This window comes from Hypomesus nipponensis, chromosome 27 (assembly GCF_054491055.1).
Source record: "Hypomesus nipponensis isolate SF chromosome 27, ASM5449105v1, whole genome shotgun sequence".
In the NCBI taxonomy this organism is placed as follows: Eukaryota; Metazoa; Chordata; class Actinopteri; order Osmeriformes; family Osmeridae; genus Hypomesus; species Hypomesus nipponensis.
The window spans coordinates 9,650,484-9,658,421 of record NC_140387.1 but is presented as its reverse complement, the minus strand read 5'-3'; the positions used below and the strand labels follow the sequence as shown (position 1 = coordinate 9,658,421).

At 39.7% G+C, this 7,938-nt stretch overlaps 1 long non-coding RNA gene across 1 annotated transcript; it reads right to left on the bottom strand.

Moving 5' to 3' along the window:
- Positions 1–1,997: 1,997 nt before the first annotated feature.
- Positions 1,998–2,793, bottom strand: LOC146220772 (uncharacterized). The gene is made up of 3 exons (XR_014750863.1): positions 2,680–2,793; positions 2,405–2,487; positions 1,998–2,082 (listed from the first exon to the last, which is right to left on the bottom strand). It is a non-coding gene; the product is annotated as an uncharacterized LOC146220772 (long non-coding RNA).
- Between the last annotated feature and the right edge of the window lie 5,145 nt (positions 2,794–7,938).

Genomic DNA, 7,938 nt, shown 5'->3' with positions numbered 1-7,938 from the left:
ATCTAAAGTTTATATAAGGTTGAGCATGAATGATAGTCTCTATCACTCTTACGAACGATCTGTGTGGATGGCACCTCCTTTGTTAATGGCTGATCAACAAAGCTTTGTTTAAACATGTAATTGTATAGTCTTAATAAATTAAATTGCAACCGCCATCTTCGACTTTGTTCAATCTACACAGTCCAGCAAGAATTTTCTTTCACAGAATAAGCCCCTTTCAAAGGCAAATGTTCAATAAAGTATATTTTAGACACAGTTCTCAAGCTTTTATTTATTACATTATTACCAAGTCTTGTTAGATCACGTTATATCCATTAATAGGCGTTGGGTTTTGTAGGATGAACATATAAAACACTGGCCACATTTCTACACTGATGATAACTTGAAGGCATTGTGAATTTCGTGACATTTCGTTTGAATATAAAGTTGACAATAAGCTATGGTAAGTCTGCATTATGGAAGATTTTCGGACAAAAAATCCTAGATGTAGCCGTTTTGCTCCTACAGTGTGTGGTTGGTCACTCTTAACACACCTCACACCAAGGGAACATCTGATAAAATCTGCGGAACCATCAAGATAATCGGGACATATGTTACCTAGGATTGTTGGAGGGCCGAAATCGGCCCGATTATCCTGTGGTGTGTCCCGAACATTAGTGAACGTTTTAAAAACCGTATGGCAGGCCCAATTTGCATTGCACATACATAGTACCTGTTCCGGTGTGACCATGTTCTTAAAATACATAGGCCTACTTGACAAAAGCATACACAGCAACTGCAGTGGCTTACATTTTAATCTTCAAGTTTCTGGATCACATCCTCTTCAATTTGGTGCTCCTTCAAAAATTCTCACAGCCGAGCATCCATGCCTTCAACTGTAAACCACAGGAAATCAAAAATAATAGTAGGCCTACCATATACTGTACTTATTAGGCTAGAGCCGCACTAGGCTAATAGCACTAACCAACTAATTAAAAACATATTCTCAACCACTCAATATACTGAGTGTGCTGAAGCTCCTAGATACAAACGAGCATGGCTTTACGCTCCATACTACCAACACTTTAAGCTAGTATTAGCAAGGCCTTGTTTGCTTAAGAGTGTCTTACCTGCTGCGCTACCTGTCTGTAGTAACGGGATAAAGTACATAAGTGCAGCGAGACGTCAGCAGGTATTAAGGCTGCCCGTTGATACAAAATATCAATAACAACAATAATATTGATGATAACATAATAAGAAAAGACACTCAACTTACACTTCAATTGTAAATCTTCCTGCTTCTACCATTCATGGGCATGGTATTAAAGCAAACGCACATAAGTATTCCGTTGCAGTACATCATGCATGGGGGAGGGGGGATGGCATTAGTATTTCGTGGGAACTATTTAGTATTTTGTGGGAACGATTAAGGACCGTGAGACGGGCGAAGAAGATTGTGGCTGACTCCTCCCACCCTGGACATTTCCTGTTTCAGTCCCTCCCCTCTGGCAGAAGGCTGCGGTCCATCAGGACCAAAACCTCACGCCATACAAACAGTTTCTTTCCTTCTGCTGTTGGCCTCGTCAACAAGGCCAAAGGTCACACTGACTGAATGTCCTTAAAAACTTTTTGCACTACACTCAACTCCTGTAATATTTGTATTTTTTATTGTATTTTATATTGTAAATTGTTAACTTATATTCTACTTTATTGTATATTCTATTTTATTTTAATTGTATTCCACTTAGTACTGCTAGTGTATGTATCCTTAGTATAGTTAGACCACATATTTAAATTTAAGATTCCTATATGTTTACTGTATGCACCATCCTGCCAAAGCAAATTCCTTGTCTGTGCAAACTTTCATGGCGAATAAGTCCCATTCTGATTCTGATCCCTCTACATGTCTGAGTACATCAAGGCAAGTGGAGCAGTAGATGACCTGTGGTAAATAAAGGTAAGAGTACTTTACACACACACACATAAGTAAATTTTTATTCACAAAGTAACATAACATTTTCCATTGCCTGTGTTTGGAATTAAAGGTATTCAGTTTGTTTAAAACTGTGGCCCCACTGCAGACACTGCACCTCCTCACTGCACCTGTACAAAAATGACAGACACTCACATTCATCAACAAACAGTGCCTATTTACCTAGTTACATCAACTCAAAATAATGAAAAGAAGATTTTGAGGGAACCAATTTTCTACTCATAGACGAGTACAGCCTTTGCCTTCATTTGGCAAAACTTTTTTTTGCCATTCACGCCCTTCCAGTTTATTATTTTGGCAACACTGTCGGAAAACATGTGGGCCAGGATGTTTCAAGTCACCTTTCTGGTGTCCTGTCCCCCAATTGAAGCTACAACTGCAATCTGTTGTATGAAAAACAAATATTAGGAAATAATCACTGGAATTACCAACCGTCTCTGGAGGAATTGTTCTGAATTGGTCCTCCCAAGGTTTCTTCCATTTTTTGGGGGGGGAGTTTTTGCGTGTAAAAAGGGCTATACAAATACATTTGATTTGAATTACTCTTTTTGAAAATACGATCAGTGATATGTACAGTGGCCTACGGGTGCAAACCACAGCAACATTAGCGAAGCAAACAAAAGTTGAAAACACAACAACATTAAAACACAACAACAAAAACGAAACATTTATAAAAACACTAAATTTCAAAAACATCTACTACTTACAACACAACAGCATTGGTTCACACCACCAATATCAGCCGAGAACACCGCAACATTAGCCGAGAACACAACAGCATAGCCGAGAACACCGCAGCATTAGCACAAAACACATCGACATTTGCAGAAACGCTGCATTTCATGTTCACACCAAATCGTTCTCCAGACCACTAGGGGCAGTGCAAAGTGGAATTGGTTGAGTTCTTACCCAAATAAAAACGAACTTTTTGACAGCCGGTCAATTTGAAATTCAAATCAAGAACATCAGAATCAGAATGGGATTTATTCACCATGAAAGTTTGCACAGACAGGGAATTTACTTTGGCAGGAAGGTGCATACAATAAACATAAAGGACCAAAAATCAAACAAGAACACAACTTAAATTCACCAATGAAAGTTGGTTTTATTATATTTTAATTATAATCTTATGTTTTAAGACGCCCTCTATTAGTTTCAATGATGTTGTACTGCGTTATGTTCGATAGCAAACCTCCAAGAGGTACGTAAGCGTGGTCTCCTAGAGATAATTTACTTCACTTAATTTCACAACAACAGGTAAAACACCCCACTTTGCATGCACTGCCCCTAGTGGTTTGGTGTGAACTTGAAATGCAGCGTTTCTGCAAATGTCGTTGTGTTTTGTGCTAATGCTGCCGTTCTCGGCTAATGCTGCTGTGTTTTCGGCTAATGTTGCGGTGTTCTCGGCTGATGTTGGTGGTGTGAACCAATGCTGTTGTGTTGTACGTAGTAGCGTTAAATTGTTTCTGAAATGTTATGTTTTTATAAATGTTTCGTTTTTGTTAATGTCGTTGTGTTGTGTGTTAATGTTGTTGTGTTTTCAACTTTTGTTTGCTTCGCCAATGTTGCTGAGGTGTGCACCCGTCGGCCACCGTAGATATGCACTCTGAGCAAAATTGTTATATGTAAAGACAGACAATATGTACCATTTTTTTTGCAGCAGCAGCATTACACTCCTCCTGAAGCCAGGCTTCAAAATAGTCTACGTCCCCTAGAGTCTCCAAAGGGAAAGACACATTCACTGGCATTTCAGAAGGGCATGCTCTTTTATTGTCATCTATTTTAGCAGCCAAGTGGTTAATCATTGAGAGCATCTGTGTTTGTTGGTGCTTCATAAGCTCCAACAAGGTGAGCATTTGCAATTGGGCTGCTGCAAATAAGAAAAGAAAAACAAGGGAAAAAACAGATATATAATGTCAACATGACCAACTAAAGATTGAGCATAAGTAAATGAGTGCAGACAGTTTTACACAAACCACACAAATATGTAACAATGGAGCTTACCACTACATGGGATTGGTCCAATCCCAGACCTTGCCACTTGACATGTCGCTGTAAACAGACAAACACCATCCCCTGTGCACCCACTTATGTAATCCCCTGGAGAGGAAGCCCTAGGACGTGGTGGAGGAGGATTCATTGAACTTCCAGGTCGTGGTAGAGGGTTTAAGGGAGTTATAGGTGGTGGTGGAACCTGTGGGGCCTGGTAGGACAGTGACACAGTTGGACACTGCCGAGCTGGCTGGGGGGTTGCCTTCTGTGAGACAGGCTCATCACTTTCCTCCCCATCGGTGTAACCAAATAAGTGCCTGAATTAAAATAAACAAGACCAAACTGATTATTTAGTTTTAATGTTTGCGTGGAACAAAAAATGCTTTTCTGTCATGCTGAAACTAACCGTGGCTTGATTTTTCTCCGTGGTCTGATATCATCCTCAGATTCTGACTCTAAGTCGGACGTGTTGCAAGTCAGTGACTTCCTGAGTGTCTTGCTGACAAATAGTCATCTAGAACATATAAACACTGTTAAAAAGGGCAATAGTAGTTATTTGTTAAGTTGCCCAGACAGAGCATGTTTTGGATAATGACCATATTTGGTAATTGTTTGGTGTGACTCCACTCCACACACGGTATAGTTAAGGTTTGCTTCATGGCACGAATAGATGAAGTGGCATCTCGGATTTATTTAACCGAGCTTATTTCATTCGTTTCATTCGTCATTTGCCTGAGAAAGCGACCTCCGTTAGCCAGGCTAGTTTTGCCCAATCACTTGGTCAGGCTATTTAAGGGTATGGGGTCAAGTGACTTTTGTGCATAGATGTGAAACGTAAATGTATTTGTCCAAAGGCCAAGAGCCTCAAAAAGTTAATATCAAGCCCTGCAATCCAGTGGCCAGATATCTATGATGACCTGATCGACACTTCAAGTGTAATAGACCGGGGAGAAGTTTGTCTTTTGCAACCGAAATACGCAGTTGAGCCTGCTTGACAGTTGTGTGACGTCGGGTGATAATTGGTCTATATGTTTGTGATAGTTTACCTTGCTCATAATTGTAATGAGGAGTCTAATTTGATTAACCTAGCATGTTTGTACTGTTCATGAACTCGCTTAGGATAAACTGCTAATGTACAAATACGAGTGTTGAAGTTTGGATGCTAAACTGTTGAGCGGTCTTTCACTTAGTGTACATGCCCTTGTTGATTTAGAGTAAGCCAGTCGACTCTCTGCATAGCCTTGAGGTTTTTTTTCTGTCAGGTAGGCTACATTTTTATAGCCTACAGAAAACATTGGCAAAGCCGCAGCATGCGTTGCTGTACGAAAAGTGTAGGCTAATTGGCGCTTAACCAGTTGATGAATCAATTAATCATATTCCCTGGCCATGTCCCAGTCAATGAAATCAAAGATTGATTTCATAGGACCTACATGCACATAGCCTACACATATATAGTAGGCCTACATGATATAAGCGCTTTAATTCATATCAATTAGATACTCTTTGGCCTTAATTTTATACTAGGCCTACTTATTCTGAAAGAGTTAATATCATAATTTTCGCTTGCAAGATCTCATTCGATGATTAATTTCCATTAAGCCTACTGCCAGCAGGCACATTTGTGAAATGTGATCTGAAGCCTACATTTTACCAAAATACGCATTTAGCTTATCGGCAATTTTTTTTCCAAGCTGTCTTGCTCTGGCAGCGGTGGCGGTGTTTGACTTAGCCATGATAATATGCTTATTGTCTTCGTAGAGACTCATTATAATAGTTTGCTTGGATGGCGAGAATATCACCGCTCTCTCTTTCGTCTTTTCCGCCATTATACCGTTAGAAAATCACGGTTTTGGTGATCGACCTTTCCTTTCTTTCGAAGTAGTACGTGCTCGTGCACTTGCCCTGATGAGTTTAGCCTGACTGAAATTAACCACATGATTTGGATGCAGATCAGCCGTCGACGAACCAATATTTGCGGTTCTCAGTTAGCTCGCTAATGTTAACGGGCTAAAGGGACAATAGATTAACTTAGCTTCAACCCTTACAACGAACAGGCCCCCGGGACCCTGCATTCTTGTCTTACAATAGTGTAAAATGTTGTTTGTTGTTGCTAAAACAATTCCCAGCTGGCACTTAAGTGCTTCACTTTGTCAGTGGTGTTAGGAACGAGAGCATTATATAGAGTCTATATTATTTACATTAATTAATATATTAATACATTCATAATACATACAATAATATTATATGATGATCATTAAAACAATATACAAAAAATGACTAATTAAATAAATACAAATATATTTATATACAGTGATCAACAAAGGCTTGTCCGATAAAACAAAAACAAACATTGTAGGACAAGAATTAAGACTGAACTTTTTCTAATGGACAGTTAAGAAAATTACTATCTAACAATTAGCACAGTTTCAGAGCTGATATCTGCACCTGATGTTGGTTATGTGGTGTTGAATTTATCAGTGCATTAATAATGGGATCCGCTCGTGAATAGTTTGTCTGCCACACACATTCCCGCGGTTAGCCTAACTTCGACTACTTGTGGAGATGTATGAAGGGGGACAGCTACAAATCCACCTTTATGGGGCAATGCTACGCACTTCTGAGAAATGTCTGAAGCTTTGGCATATTTAAACTCATCTGAAAGGTGAGATACTCTGTGCACATTCAGGAAATCTGAACTGAATGGGTATTCATAAAAATACACTCTTTGTAAAGGCTCTGTACAACACGTAGATTCCATCAAAGCATTCAACAATGTTGCATATGCTGCAAACATCATTTCCAATGATGAAGACATTATTTCCTGTTGACACTTTAAGTGTCCACTGTTCAGTATGCATTTCCTGGTACTGTCCCTTAACTTTAAGTACATTTGTACTAAGAAGTGGTCCAACAAAGTGTTTTTTTTGGAAATCGTCTTGTGTGAGGCGACGGATGGTGTTCTCTTGCTCAGACAGCCTTCGGAGAATTTGCTGGAGTGGACAATTGGGTTTTCTAACTAGTCTCTTGACTTTTTGCAGTTAATTTTCATATGGAAAAGCAGAGATGTTCCCCAAACAACCGTGCAGCATAACATCTTGAGGGAGATGGATTAAGGCATGTACATTATAAACAATTTCACTTTGGTCATATATTTCCCCAAAATGGTTCACAAAGCTTTTCAGTAATGTCTCTGCATACGATGGAGCAGTTAAAGACAGTTGTGGACTCGAATAGAGATCCCAGCGTAGAGAAGCATGAAGTTGTTGTACATATTGGTGTCAAGGAAAGAAGCCAAAACGACAGGGCCAGTGTACAGAAGAAAATACCTTAACTCAGTAGCCTTCCAACGATCAACTTCTCTCATCAACCTTGTTTTTCTGGCAAATTCTACTGGAACATAAGCACGCATTTCCACCAGACAATCTGAGAGTCTGCTGAAAATTCTTGGAGGCAACCTTAAATGTAGAGGTCCTCGGAGCCAGGTTTGTATAAGCTTTCTAACAACAGACAGAGACAGACAAGATGCATGTAGTCAAGAGGATATTGGGATACCATACCCACATTACAACCCTCAAAAGGGTATGATCCATCATGATGGTGCTCTTCATCTATTCTCTGTGCCAATGATTCGTCTGTTCAGGGTTTTTCCTGGGTCAAAATGGGTCTTCGGTGCTCCTTTTTTTTTGTGTATAATCAATGTAATTATTTCCAGGTGTTTTGCACCCCCCCCCCCCCCCCCCCCCCCCCCCGGTTTAAATAGATAGATAGGCTAATAGATTGACAATAGTCCAAGCCCCATGGTGCTATCATGTATGGTTCAAAGATTATCAAGGTTGACCTCTTTACATATGCGAACTACTGAACAATGAATTGAACAAACAAATTATGAAATTCAAGTTATTACTGTTTTATTATACAAACTAAGCTAAGGGGAGGCAGTCAGTTGCAGAGGTCACATCCAGCTCGTGAACATT